The 15,658-nt window shown below is 32.3% G+C and overlaps 1 long non-coding RNA gene across 1 annotated transcript; it reads left to right on the forward strand.

Annotated features, from left to right (window-relative positions):
- The first annotated feature begins 10,075 nt into the window (after nucleotides 1–10,075).
- LOC122590664 lies at nucleotides 10,076–14,519 on the forward strand. Its single transcript, XR_006322578.1, has 3 exons — nucleotides 10,076–10,224; nucleotides 13,639–13,708; nucleotides 14,356–14,519. It is a non-coding gene; the product is annotated as an uncharacterized LOC122590664 (long non-coding RNA).
- Nucleotides 14,520–15,658: the final 1,139 nt, after the last annotated feature.

Consider the following 15,658-nt stretch of genomic DNA (forward strand, 5'->3'; position numbering starts at 1 on the left):
AGTAAGAATGTTGACTCAGGGTTTTGACTTTAGTGTAGTCAAAGGCATACTTCTGGTAAATATAGTGTTAGATTTCGTATAGTTTATTGTGATTTTTTTTTTTTTTTTTTTTACGTTTTGGTGAGTACTTCTGGTAAGTGTGTAGGATAAGTTTTGATCTGATTTTAATCACAAATTAAGTCACGTAGAATTGAAGTGGTTCATAATGAGTTTTGTGTTGGCTTTGACTAAAAAATGTAGAAATATAGAAGAAGAAGATTATTATACATGTATTTTGTTATTGTTTTATTGATTGATCGATGTTGTATAATAATAACCACAAAGTCTGAATTAAAAGTGGGTTAATTAATTGATTTGCACTGTGATCTGATGTGTCCGAACATAAACTTACGATTAAAGACGTTTAACAGAACTTTTTACACTATGCAAAAATTAAAGAAGCATATGGTACATGCATGGAACCCTTTGACTTGGAACACCTTCACAAAAAGTCATCCCTAATTTGACCTCTTTAGTTAATGAAGTCCATCAACTAATTACAGTTTAAAATTACCCTCTACTTATTACTGTAAGTTCTTAATTGATCATCTTTCTAAATGGAATTAACTAACTTCATAAACCCAAAAACAAAAACCCGACTTTCAGATTAGTAATAGAGAACTAAAATTCTGTTTTTGATAAAAACAAACATTGTAAAAATCCCATTTAGATAGGCACTCTGTTTTTCATATATTTCAATTCTTTTTTTGAAAATTTTACAACTAAACGCTTTTATATACACGTCATAGTTTTGGGTTTTACTAATTAACGTACATGAATTCTAATAAGTCGTTATCATTCAAAATCTTATAAATTACAGTTTAATTACTTAATAAATTAAAAAGTTATATACACCAAGCTCACACCTATATATATATATATATATACAAACAGAAGTCGTTATACGAAATCTTGAAATACATAAAGTCATCACCTTTTTTCCATCTATTTCTTTCTCATCTCTAAAAAAACCCAAACTCAATGTCCGGCATTTTCAATTCTTATAATTAAAGATTGTTTACAAATACAAACCCACCATTCATATATATACAAAAGTTTCTTCAAGAAAACTAACAAACCCATCAAGATTCCATCCATGGAATGGCTACTACAAGGTTGCAGTTATGTTCGCACTTCAAGCAGCAGGAAGCGGAAACAACCAAACGAAAGAGACGATATCGACAATCTTTACTATTATACGTCAAACAAACGCCAAAGAACCGAAGAAAAAGCAACAAGAGACCGGGAGATTGCTCTCTTGAATGACATGATCGATTATCGCAACAAGAATCAAACGTACCCGTTTGACGACGATGAAGATCTGCGTAAATTCTACGAGGGGTGGATCAGAGGACGCGGGGTTTACGAAAACATGGTGGAAGTGAGTAAAAAAATGTATAAAATGTATTCAAGATACATGAAATCATCAAAGAACCCGATGTTCATTATTGAGATGCTGGATATTGATGAGACGCATCCCAACTATTGTGAAATATTCGACTTGTCGTATTCGATATGGAATTCAACATCAAGAGAATCATCAGTTGCTACAGATTATTCTGATGGTGATCATAATGAGCCCAGCAGTGATATCGTGAGGATGATGAGCGCGATTCGGATTAGAACATGTTAAGTCTGTAACCGCGCAAGATGAAGAGTGAAACAGTTTACAAGTGAAGTTTGACTTTTGGGTAAGAGTGTTTGATGTTTTTGCTTTAGGTGTCAAGAATTTGGATTTTGGGCTCAGAAACTGAAATTTTAGTCTTTAAAAGAGTGTAATTGATAAAGAATGGTATAGAAAAGCTTAAATGACAAAATGGTTGACTTTTAGGCAACTCAAAGAACTAGCTTTTGGTAAATGTATTTGATGTGCATACTTTGTGTTTTTTTAAGTTTTTATCTTGACGATTAGTATCATATCAGTATGATTTTGAAACCCTTCCTAGCATTCTTTGAATTTCATGATTTCATTTGTCTTTTTAGTCTTATATTGAGTTTGATTAAAATGAATTGAAGTTAGCTGACTTTAGGGAAGTCAAATGATTGAATTTTGGTAAGTATGCTTGAGCTTTTGGATTTAACTAGGTGTTAAGTTTTTGGATCCTGAAGTTAAGAACTGAACATTTAGCTAGGTTTCTAAAGAGTGTATATATATAATAAGATTAGACGTAATGGACTAATGGTATAGAAAGTGTTTTAGAAGTAAAAATGTTTGACTTTGAGGAAAGTCAAAGAACTAGCAACTGGTAAGTAAATGTGTTTGACGTTCATACTTTGTGTATTTGCTGTTCTTATCTTGATAATTGGCTTCATCTTTAACATGATTTTGGAAGTTGGAACCCTTTCTTTTGCAATTTCATATTTTGTTCATGATGTTAATAGGTTTATGTTAACTGAACAGAATGAAAAAAATGTATACTACTATTTAGTAGTGGTGAGTACGGTTCGGTTTGAGTCGGTTTTTGACTAAAACCGAAACCGAACCATTTAAAAAACTAAAACCATTGGGGTTTTTTTCGGTTTTTTCGGTTTGAGTTTATTTCGGTTCGGTTTTTCGATTTTAGTCGGTTTTTAACCACTTGTGGTTTGGGTCAAATTGAGTTTGAAAAGTTTATAAGTTTATACCCTATAATTACACCATAATTAATTTCAACAAGTTTTCAAAACAATATTAGCAACAATAACACTACAACAATGACAACAAATACATAAAAATAAGTTGTACAAACTTCAAATGAATTTTATATATAACTATTTATATGTGTTACGCGTTGTTTAACTATACATTTATTAAAGCAAAATCAATCTTGTTGTGCATTTTCACTTAAACATATAAATGATATTATTATATACACCTAAAAATGCAAATATATTAACATAATTATTAAAAATTAATAATAAAATGATACAAATATAAAATAAAGTAAACAATATATATTTTTGGTTAGGTTCGGTTTTTCATTAGAAACCAAAACCGAACCATAACTTTCGGTTTTTAGAAAACCAAAACCAATGGTTTTTGGTTTTCGGTTCGAATTTTTTGGTTTTTATGGTTGTTTCAGTTTTCAGTCGGTTTTTGCTCACCCCTAGTATTTACAGGGGAATTGTAGTTTGTGCAATGACTACATTTAACACATTAAAGAATGATCTTTTAGGCTCCATGATCTTTTATTTATTTGAACAATAACTTTTGGTAAATGTGTTTGATGTTCATACTTTGTGTCCATGATCTTATTTATTTGAACAATAACTTTTGGTAAATGTATTTGATGTTCATACTTTGTGTTTTTTGATGTTCTTATATTGACAATTAGTATCATTTCAGCATAATTTTGAAGCCCTTTCGAACTTTCTTTGGATTTCATGATTTCATTTGTCTTTTTTCTCATGATGTATTGATGTTAATATTTTTATGTTGACTTTGATTGATATAGTCGAAACAGAATAAAGAAACGTATATAAATGGTAGGTGATTCGTCGAAGAAGATGATTCGTATATATAATTGTCCTACATATGATTCATTAGGTTTTTTTGGAATGGAATTTTTTTTTTTTTTGGAATGGCTATGATTCATTAGGCGATGATTAAAAAACTTCACAGGTTTAGAAATGAAGTTGGTTGATTTTAGGGAAGTCAAAAGATTGAATTTTGGTAAGTATGTTTGATGTTTTCGATTTAGGTGTCAATTATCTGGATTCTGGATTTAAGAACTCAATGCCCAAAAGATTGAATTTTGGTAAGTCTTTGAGGGTCGAGTGTAATTGATAAAACTCAATGCCCAGTGGTATAAAAAATATTTAAAGACAAGAAATAAAACACACCATCAAGTCTTTTGGCGCCGTTGCCGGGGACGCGACGCATTTTTAGTTTAGTAGTGTATTTCGATCTTGCTTTGTGTTTTGGCACGAAGTAGTTACTTTTCAGTACTTAGTTAAGTTAATTAGGTTAAGTAGTAAATTAGGTTAAAATTGGGTTTAACTTAATTAGGTCGTATTTTCATTTTTCTTTAAAATCAAAAATACCAAAAATATTTTCTTTTTATTATTTTCTAGAAGTAAGGTTAGATTGTTTGCGTTTAGGTTAATTTAGCTTTCATTTTGTTTTTAGAAGTTACTAATCGTTTTCGTGTTTTCGTGTTTGTCTTTGTTCTAGATTCTTTTTCTTTAGTTTTCGTTTAGTTGTTTCAATTAAGGTAGATACAATGCACTGGAAGAAATCTGAAGGAGGTGATTCGGAGATGGACGAAGAAGCAAAAAGGGGAAACAACATGAAAATCCTCCGAGCAGCTCAAGCCAGCTGTAACACCCCATAATTTAAGGTAATTTAAATAAGTATTTTTAATTTATGTAAACTAAAATATAAACATTATGATATATAAGTTATATCTGGTATATCTAGTGTATGCCTAAAGTACCAGTCAACTAATTAGTACCTTTATTGTACATAGTAACTTATTTTAGGGACTAATATGTGATATATGACAAATTCATTATATTATTAGTTTATTACTAGATAACTACAATAAAATGAATATATATAAAAGAAAAAGAAATAGATGAAGGATATATACTTTATGTAGCACCGAAACTGAAACGGCAAAGGAGCACGGGAACGATACGGGAACGGGAAAACTAAAAAAGTTAGGATACGAGTACGGCAAAGATACGGCAATAATAATATTTAAAAAAATAAAAATATATTGCTTTTATATAGAGAAAGACTTGAGACTTAATAGATTATGTATAATTATATATGTATAATTTCATAATATATGTTTGGTGGTGACCGGTGATCACGGATTAAATTTTTACTAATCAATGAGGGAATAGAAAAAGCTTGATGGAGATCTCAAATGTATAATGTAGTTGGTTTGTGTTTGAGGTATGCATTTGGAATAGAAAAAGCTCATTGAAACCCTATTATTAATTGAATACGGTATGGAAGCTTCATAGAAACGTTTCGGTATATATGGAAACTTCAAGGAAACGTTTCGTCGTGTTTCGTACGAGTTTCCGTTCACATGGAGTTTCCGAAACGGATACGCCTACCTGTTTGGATTTTCGGTACATCATAGTATATACTCTCTGGAGGCTACACTTACACAAATCACGTGTATATAGTGTGAAATAGAAGGTATAAGAGGGTGCTAGAAGAGGCTGTAACTATAGCTCAAGAACACAAGGAGTTAAATTTTTGTTAAATTCGGAGTTGTGTTCAAGTCATCTAGTCCTCAATATAAGTTCAATCTAAGGTATGATTTTATCACTATTTAAGATTAAGTTGGGTTATACAGGAAACCCGAAGTTCAGTCTTGTTAAGATTGAATTATGTTCAGGCTATAATATGACCCAATTAGTACTATCAAGTTCACCTCAAAAGAAAATTTTATTTGGTAAAAAATTAGTCATACAAGTTTTGTTTTATAATACATACTAGTGATTTGAAACAAGTTGTTGTTGCAATTTGAATTACTAAATACATGGATAGTTACTTAAACAGAAGAAGTAATTTTTATAGTAGATAAAATCATGTAGACAAGGTGTTTGATGATATGCCTTAAAGAAAACTTGATTTTTCACAAATGGGTCATATTAGCTAAGGAATGTTTAAAAGCAGCAAGCAGTAGACTAGAGAGGATAGAAGATTATATTGTAACCTTACGTGACGTGTATATATATATGCTTTATGTATAGGTTACACAAGAGATCAATCAAGGTAAGTAACGGATAGATTAGAATGGTAGGTAATATCCAAAATGCATATAGATATGTATGAGGGTATGTACCTATCGCATTATTAGAAAGTTACTTTACACGGGATCGATCTAGATATCTCTCGTATGGGTATGCCATATGTTATATATATTTGAATGCATAGAATTACTAGAAATTATAGAATAGAAATAATGGGTAGTACTCGGAATGCATATAGACATGTATGAGGGTACGTATCTATTATATTTTAGAAGGTAACCCCTATGGGATTGATCTAGATATCTCTCCTACGGGGTAAGCCACATGTTATATGTACGTTAGAGTACATTTACAGAATTATTAGAAAAGGAATTCCTTACATAATAGAATGTGAATCTGAATTTGTTTCAGATCACAACAAAAAGATTTTAGATTATGCATGCTTTATACGCTAGAACCCGTTTACTCACTAAGTATTTATACTTACCGTTATATATTATGTTTTTCTTTTTAGGTGAGACAAGTGGAACCCGAAAAGATTCAGGGATGGGTATAGCTTAGCACTAGCGGTGTTGCTCGTTGGATGGGTAACGAGTATCTCTTATGCCTTTCTTTGATACTAGTTACGCCCTTTTTGTGCAACTTATAAAGTTGCAAATTAAATCGGTTTGTAAACTAGCTTTTTGGAAACAGATTTATGATGGTCATGTTTTAAACACGTAAATATGTAGCTTTGCACTAGTTTGTACAGAACTGGTCTTGGTCCTGGTCAAGCTTAAGCCTCATGTGTTTTGAACCTCGATAGTCATTTTGTATGTAAATATTCTGTTGAAAGTAGTACTGAATGTTTTGTTTTAGGCTGAGATACGCCAAGAGTCGAGTCGACTAGTTACAGAGATCTAATTCTAGAGCAGGTTCACTACTTGTATGGTTGGTCTTCCTGGTCACTCCAATACCGAAAGAAAAACCACCTCATTGTTTGTCCGGTTCATATCCTTGGCTTTTGATCATAAGATACGAGCTGCATATATTAGTTTGTTTAGCTCCCCTTGGTAGTCCATGTTAAAAACCATATGATGTTTTTGTCCAAGTTCTACTTCAATTTTTGGTCATAAAATGAGAAGAAGATACATAGGCAGCTTGGTTACGTTTCCCTTGCTAGTTGAATTTAAGCCACCTGATGGTTTTTATGAAGTTATATATAGTTAGTACTTCGTCATAAAATGGAAGCTATTTTAGACAATTTTCCTTGGTGGTCTATGTCAATATCTCTTGGTGCTTTTTGTCACAAAACGAGTTTATACATGTTTAAGTCTTGGTGTATTGCTTGCTAACTCGTATTAAACCTCCTGACGGCTTATAGACCAACTGTTCCTTTACCAAAGTATATCAGGTGGTAGTCGTCTTCCATTATTTGATCTAAGGTCGGGCCATCGAGTTTACATATCAACCACACTGCCCCTGGTGATAACTCTCGAGTCATTAAGGATCCAGTCTTGTGTTTTACTTTTCATATTATATGATATAAAGATCACGTTTTTCGATATTGGAAAGGTATGCGTGTCAAGGTAACAAGCCATGCACCAGGTTCTATTTTTTAGGTTATACAATGATCGGTTATAGCTTATAAAAATAAATATAACATGAAGTAAATGTTTTTAATTAAAAAAAAAGTACGGGCGTTTCACCAGCGCCGCTGGACACTCAGGCCTACGCCGCTGGTGATACACCAGCGCCGCTGGGAAGGTATGAGCATTCCGAAAACCCTAATTTCGATTTTGTTACTTATTTTAGATCAGTTGATTTCATGTCTGGAACCAAGAACCTCGACCAAAATACCTCGATATGTTTCGTCCCTGAAGACAAAGGGCGAAAAAGAACTGGACAGAGCCAACCAGCGCTGCTGGAACAATTCCAGCACCGCTAGGACAATCAGCAAGTCGAGAGCGTCTTTCTAATCTTTATCCAAAACCGCGACCGAAGCACCCGGAAATATTCATACGTCAGGAGCGGCTGATGAAAGAGATTGAGGATTTTGACCAGGTAGATTACTCAAGATGGGAGAAGGCATGGGAAGAATGCATGAAACTTCATTGGAAATTCATCAGCTCCCTAAATGAGATCATTGATCACATCAAGGAAGGACCGTCCAGGGAAAGAAGTTACAAGAAGTTCACTTACGACCTCTATGTTGCAAAGGCTGAAGAGATTCAAAACTTGCTGCAGAAGAAGGCGGATACGGTTTGGAAAAAAATCGAGGAGAAATTGAAAATGCTAGTCGACACGTTGACAAATCTGAGGTTGAATGGAGAAGACCACACTAGATGGATACCGGATGAGGCTGAGCTGCATGCTACTCTAACTCGTGTCAAATGGTCACTGGAAAGCTTCAGGAGGATAAAGGAAAGAGTGCACGACATGAAACAATCAATCCCAGAAATCATCAAGTCATACCAACGTTGTTGGGCCCCGATCAGCGCTGCTGGTGACCCTTCAGGCACAGACCAGCGCCGCTGGAGGGTCATCAGGACACTACCATCTCTGCTGGACGACAGCCAGCGCCGCTGGGAACCCAGAAGAGACAACCACATAACCAGTTTTGATCGGAACGAAGGGGAAAACGACACACTTCTCAAGACCAAAGTTGAAAAAGGGGTGGAATGATGATAGTCAAAGGTTGCCTGGAAAGCTGATGATCCCATGTCAAATAAACCATTCGGGAAGTGTACTAGCAATGTTCGACTCCGGATCCAACGTCAACATTATGCCCAAGATATTGCATGACCACTTGAACCTTCAAGGAGGCAACCCAAAAGAGATGAAGCTGGAAAGTATAAATGGAATCTCGCTTTGTAAAGGAGCATAGGTGGAAGGATTTTTTAATCACGATAGAGGAAGTAAGCTTTGAAACAACATTCGTAGTTCTAGAGCTTCCTCGTCACCACAGACTCACATTGATTTTGGGAAGACCATTTCTACACTCGGCAAGAGCAACAATGGATTTCGACAGATGCGAGATATTTTCAAGGAAGGGGACCGAAAGCCTTTTACTTAAAGCAGATATGGGAGAAGAAGGAACATATGTTAGATGTTACCAAATTGAAGTAGAGAAAGATGGCTTGAAAGAACTAGAAGAATTAATGGAGGTGATAAGTAATGTTTGGATATCAGATGGTGAGAGCGAAGACGAACTATTATCCTTAGGAGAAGGAGAAGAGTTCGTTGAATTAGCCATGGACACCTCCATAATCTTCGGCTTTAAGCAAAGAGAGGATGAAACTTTAGAAGAAGCATGACAACGTATTATAGGCTTACTAAGAAGTTTCCCACCTGAAACATTTTGGACGGATGACATTATCGACTGTTTCTACTTTAGGGTTAAAGAATTAGAACAATACTTTTTGGACGAAGCAGCCGGGGGAGACTTCCTCGTCATTTCAGTAGCAGAAGAACTAGATATCTTGAATGAAGACGGCTATAGAAAGGTGAATCTAGAAGAAAGAGAGGAGGTAACTAAAAGACTTCAACCTATATTTGATGTGAAGAGGTTTAAACAAAAGGAGGAAGAAGGAACAGGGGAAGCCTGGAAAAGGATGGAGAGTCTTGTTGAAAAAATTATACTTATGCAAATTATATGTACATTTATGTACAATATGAAAATGTGATAATATTGTCAAATGTGAACATTCAAGCTTATGAAAAAGTAAATGAGAACAAATTATTAAATTACATGTGCTAGAGATAATTTATTATGAAAAGTGATTTATTTAAATGTGCAAATTAGATATACACATATGTACATGTCAAAAATATAATAAAGACGTAATATGTGAACATGATAAAATAACACCATTTTATATCTAGACACAATTGATAATTATAGAAAAAAATTTTCCCACCAAATCTATATATATATAAAAGGCTATCAGAAAACGCTTAGGTGGCGCTCTCTGAGCCCGCCATGTCAGCAATTTCTGATGTGGCGTTACCAGAGCGATTTGAATGGCACGTCAGCAGTCACATCAGCATTTTAAGCGCTGATGTGTAGTGTCCACGTCAGCTTGAAAGCCATAAATGTACACTTTATATTTAAAAAAAAGATGGTTTTGGGTCTCGAACCCGAGACCTGTTGTTCAGTCGCAGCGCATGCTTACCACTTGAGCCAACGAAGGTTTTGTTTACAATTATCAAACTCACTGTTAATAAAGATCAATCAGATGGCTTTATTTTTTGAAAACAGTTTAATCTCATCGGTCACTATTTACGTTAACCAAATTCTTTCCCATTTTTCAACTATCCAAAGTTTTTTTATAAATAATAATTATTGCTTCCCCAAATAAATTACAAACAGTAGAAATAAGTTGAATAATTTTTTATATAATCAAATCCCTGTAGGGTTGAAACTGAGTTTAAATGGGGATTCAGAAACGACTCACAAACAACCCTAATATCTTTACAAACACCTGCAACAGCGATTTGTAAAGAAGCAAGGTTAGTTATCCTATTCAAATTTTTTTGCTTTATGGTAGTTTTATTATTCTTGTGCTCTTAGTAATGGATTTTATTGGCCTTTTATAAATTTTTCTATTTCAGTTATATATTTGGATTCAGGGATTTTGTGGAATAGTGATGGATTTTGATAGTAAATGGAATCCTTTTCAATTTATATTGGCCTTCATGTGTTAATAATAGTTCGTATTCAATTTATATTTTCGGTTTATAACACATTGTTACTAATGAATCCTTTTTTCATTTATACTACTGAATGTGTTTTTCGTTTACGAATCTTTGTTACTAATGAATCTTTTTTCCGTTTATGATTTAGAACTTTTCGTTTATAAGAAATTAGGATCTTGATTCTATAGGGTGTTCTTACTAATGAGTCTCTTTCGTTTATACTTTGTGTGTGCAAAAAATTTGTTCAGTTGGCTTCTTTTCATTTATAAGTTACTACTTACTACATTATAATGCTCGGTTTATTCGTAAAGTTGATCCTCCAAATTTAATCTTTAGGTAGAAGCATATTAATCTTTATTTTGGTGACATATATGGTGATTTATTATTTCATTAGTTGATCAACCCTTAAGCAATGATTAAGGAGTCTAATGATGAATTTAATTAGTTGTAGATGTTTGTTTTTGTTATGTGACGTGAGTTTTTATCCCGATTATGTTTCTGTGATATAAGTCTAATGTGAGTTTTCACTCCCCCTGTGAATTATATTCTTCTTATTGAAGTTATAATTGCAAATTATAGTCATTCATGAAAATTGAGTTTATATATATGTGTGTACGTAATGATACATAAGTTTTTTTGACTAACATATTTTCAACTCATAAGGTTTCAATCATTATAACTCAAGTATGTTATCGATCATCAAACCGGTTTGAACAATTCGTATAATATGCATATACTAATGTCCCTAAATTTATCTATAGGTGTCACCAATTTACAGACTCCAAGAAATTCAATGAATGATCATTTACAAACCAAAGGATTTAATCCACTCTTTTTTATTTACGATAATGTAGTTTTTTTCCTCTTAATGTATTAAATAAATGAGTGTGACAAGATGACGGAACAAGAATGCTAAGTGTCCTAGCTCCACTTACTATTCCCAAATAGATCAACGTCACTAAGCTGAATCTACTATAGACCAATCATTTTCCCAACATCATCATGGCATAAGCAATATGCAATTTTTAGACATCAGTACAATTCTATCAACTAATGTTTTTTTCACCATAACCAGATTGAGTACCAGGATGAAAAGGTATGTCATAAAATGACTTTTTTTCTTATTGTATAGTGTTAGCTACTTAACTTTGTATGTTCATGTTGTAGTTATACGAATTGCTAGCAAGTAGGGTGCTTTAAATAAAAAATAAATGGAATTATCGTTTGGTATTGGGGAATGTTGGTGCTTAAAACTGGGGATGAGAGTCTAGGAAAGTTTCAATTTCCACATTAGGCCTCGAATTAAAACTAGAATGTGGCAAGTAGAAGCACTGGATTGTCTTTTCCTAAATATGCGCAGAAGTTATATACAAAATATACATCATGTTGTATATATCAGTTATATATTAGTAATAGTCAACTATGTTGTATACTATCTTCTTTTCTATGCTAAATTGGTCACTTAGTTCTTCTACTTACATATGTTTGCTGGATGTGTAAAGGCCCGGTGCTTAGCAAATGCAAGCGGTCCAATTGAGCAAGACACATATATTATGTGGGATACCATTTATTGCTAAACTTATAGGGAGTCTTTAGTCCGTATCCAATATATATTGCAAGTATACTTCATTATAATCTGTAGGTATATTATTAGTTGAAAATATATTTGATTTATGCAAGTCGGCAAGCTGTTATAATCTGTAGTTAATATATAATATAGATTTACGAAATCAATCAAACTTGGTTAAACATTTGTTTCCGACATTTCAATTTACCGTAATTAAACTAAAATTTTATAGTTTTTATTTAGTTTGTTATTAAGTTTTTTTTCACTGTATAAATTATTAACTAAGACAACTTATAATTTTTTGGCACTAACTATATGAGTTAGTTTTTTTTTGTTATAGTTGTTTTCATACTTTTGTATATATTTCTATCTTTTTATTATTAATGGAAATTATTTGCGTTTAGATGGCCTATTGATATTATTGCATAGGATCTCTAAAATTCATGGGATGAGGCATTTTCTCCTCAGAAACTGGAGACTTATGAACTAAGCAGTTAAGGACCAAAATTTCGGTGTTTCGGTCAAGGACTGATATTTGAAATATCGGTTATTTCAGTGGTATATCGGTAATCGTAATATTATGAAAAATGTTATATAAAATTATATATATACCAAAAAGATTGCAATTATACACACAAACAGCAAGTATATTAAGTTATTACTCAATCTAAATATCAAAATCAAGCTTAAAAGTGTCAATATTTGATAGAATAGTGTTAATACTTCAAAATTTTAGTGTTTCTTATGTTGTTTTTTAGTTTGGACAAAAATAATTTAATTAAAAAAAAATCTGAAAAACTGGTATACCACCGAAATTTGGACCAAAATTTGACCGATTTCGGTGAGATTTCGGTAAATTTCACCGAAAATCTCGGTACCGAAATTGTAGACAAAAATCTATACCGGTATACCAGTGGAGGACTGAAAACCGAAATACCACCGGTATACCACTGGTATACCACCGAAATCGACTACATAGCTTATGAACCAAAATGTCAGTGCAACGCACGGCTATCCCTTTATTGGCAGGTCAGGTTGTTAAATTTTGTAGTCTTAGTTGATAAACTAATTGTTTTGCTGAGCAGAATACAAAAAATAGGTTTTAAGACCTGTTCTGAACCAAAACCTATGGACCATAGCTTATCCCCTGCCCCGACATGACCCTGTTATGATCTTTAGTTATTAGTCGCGTGACAACTTACGGGTGGCCTTATTTTGAAAGTTTAGTCTTCTGATATCCATAACGGCCTATGCATAACAAGATTATCTATTAATACCATGATGCACTCATGTTCATTTTATGTCTAAATACTATGCATTTCTAGATTACAGTTTTCCTTTTGCATTTCAAGACTATCGCAACCATGTTTTACCTATTAAATTATTCAAAGATGTTTGGACCTAAAAGTAATTCTATGATGGCTAATAGAGATAAGAGTTTGGACAACCCACATGTATATGCTATGGGCAATGTTGTCTACAGTGATATCTCATAAGATGAGAATTTAGTGCTTAGTTTTGATTATTTTAAAAATAATTGACAAAAAATTGGTAAATATAAGGTTTATAAGTTATTTAACTTCACTATTTGAGCTTATTTTTTGGTTTTGGAATACTTCTGTTACTTATGATCCTGTTTGTCTTTCTGTTATTAATGTTAGGAAGAAATCGCAAATGATGATAATAGTGTAATCACAATTACAGAAAGGGCAACAACTGCTACACTTATAGGTACGGATTGGCCTACTCCTATTTTCTCATTCGCACTTTACATTTATATTAATCCTGTTAACCGAATAATTAATTTTTTGAGTTCTCTTACATATAGTGCTTATCCAAACATTGATGAAATCATGAGGTAGTAAAGATGTACCTGTGATCATTGATATTGTTGGAGTTTATGTTGCCATCTTAAGTTAAGTTAGTTATAATAAGCCTTCTATTGTTATTTCATAGCTTGCTCCAACTATTCATGGTCCTTAATTTAAATCTGTGTTAGACTGTTATAGCCAATGTGTAAGAACTTACATTGACAAATTGTCTATCATCATTTTTTAGTTCGAATCAATTATGCAATTTTTTACTTCAAGATTTAATACTTTTAGTATTGTGGACTTTTTTTATTGTTTAATCTATATTGATTTTTATTTAATTTATATACTCTTTATATAAGATTGTTTTATTATATTTCATTTACATGAAATCAGTTAGAAAGCAAACTAAGACCCAATAAAAGTATATGCCGTATCGCGTGACTTCATTTTTGCTAGCCTCCAAAGGGAACTTCATGTGTTAGTGTGTTACGTCTATTCGTTTTAGTGCTACCTTTTATTTACTATTAAATCATATACTAACTCTATTATTACATTATTTGACAGGATTTTACGTCCGTCATGAGTGATACTTTAAGCACCGCCAAAAGTCCTCATGGTAATCAATTCAAGTAAAACCGAAGATGATCTTGAATCTATAAATGTTTACTCAAGAAGTTGCAAAGGCGGCTACTTTGTATTTATAAAAAAAGTGAGTAGTATATGGTGACGAGGAGTAATAAGTTGTGATTGAGTACTTGGTTTATTCAATAATTATATGTAATCCATTTAGAATTGGTTTTTTTTAGCCTCGATTTTGATGTTATGTTTTAATATCCGATATTTTATTGGTGTTGATGCTTTTTGATAATTACTTCATGTAGTTGGATTGAATGTTTTCTTTGTTGCATTCCATTTACTATGAATCACATAGAGGATTAAATAGCCCGGTGCAACGCACGAGTTTTACCTAGTTTACTAATATAATGTTCACATAAAATTGTAATTGTTAATTCGAAAAATAATATCCCAAAACTAAACTATATATATATACTAAGCTAATTCACCAAGAGTTTTTTTCTTTCGACGTACACACTAAACTATATGCACTAGCTATAAAGGAATCATGTTGATTGGAAAAAAAATCGCAAGGCTAAATTTTATTATAAATATATAAGTGGCATGTTGTAACAGATTGTAAAAAAATCATGTTCCTGTAATACTACAACTTTAAAAAATAAAATGGAATTTCTATTAACAAAATTAGTAAATAAACTAAAAAAGAATTTAAATATGGTCAAATCACTATGAACGAGCCCTTCAAAGCGGAAGTATAACTTTTCGAATTCAAGACTTCCGTTTTAAAAAATATATTTCAATTATACCCTCCTTTTAGTTTTTAATTTAAAAGAATTCACAATAATTACATAAATGCCATCATAATATTTTAGCCCTTGATTTAATAAATTCAATGGATAGGATTGGTTCTTATCTATACTATCTTATAATAATTATTATTTTCTCTCTCATAAAAGGGTTAGATGTAAAATTACCACTTTATCTTTGATTAATTAATTTACATCATCAATCTTTTATCTTTTAAAATATCTCCACTATATCTTTACATCAATTACTTACACCTGCCACTAACAATAGTTCGTCACCAGCACGACCGCCGTCACCACCACCGGTCATCTTCGTGACTTAGTTTTTATTTTATCTTTTTACTATATAAATATTAATTAATATTACTATATACTTGGTATAAATACGACTTTCCTTATCTATTCTAGGAGATTTTGTATATATATATATACAAAATCGAAATCGAAATCAAATCCCGGGTTTTTGTAGCAAGTTATCGGAATGG

The sequence above is a fragment of the Erigeron canadensis genome, chromosome 3 (genome assembly GCF_010389155.1).
Source record: "Erigeron canadensis isolate Cc75 chromosome 3, C_canadensis_v1, whole genome shotgun sequence".
NCBI lineage: Eukaryota > Viridiplantae > Streptophyta > Magnoliopsida > Asterales > Asteraceae > Erigeron > Erigeron canadensis.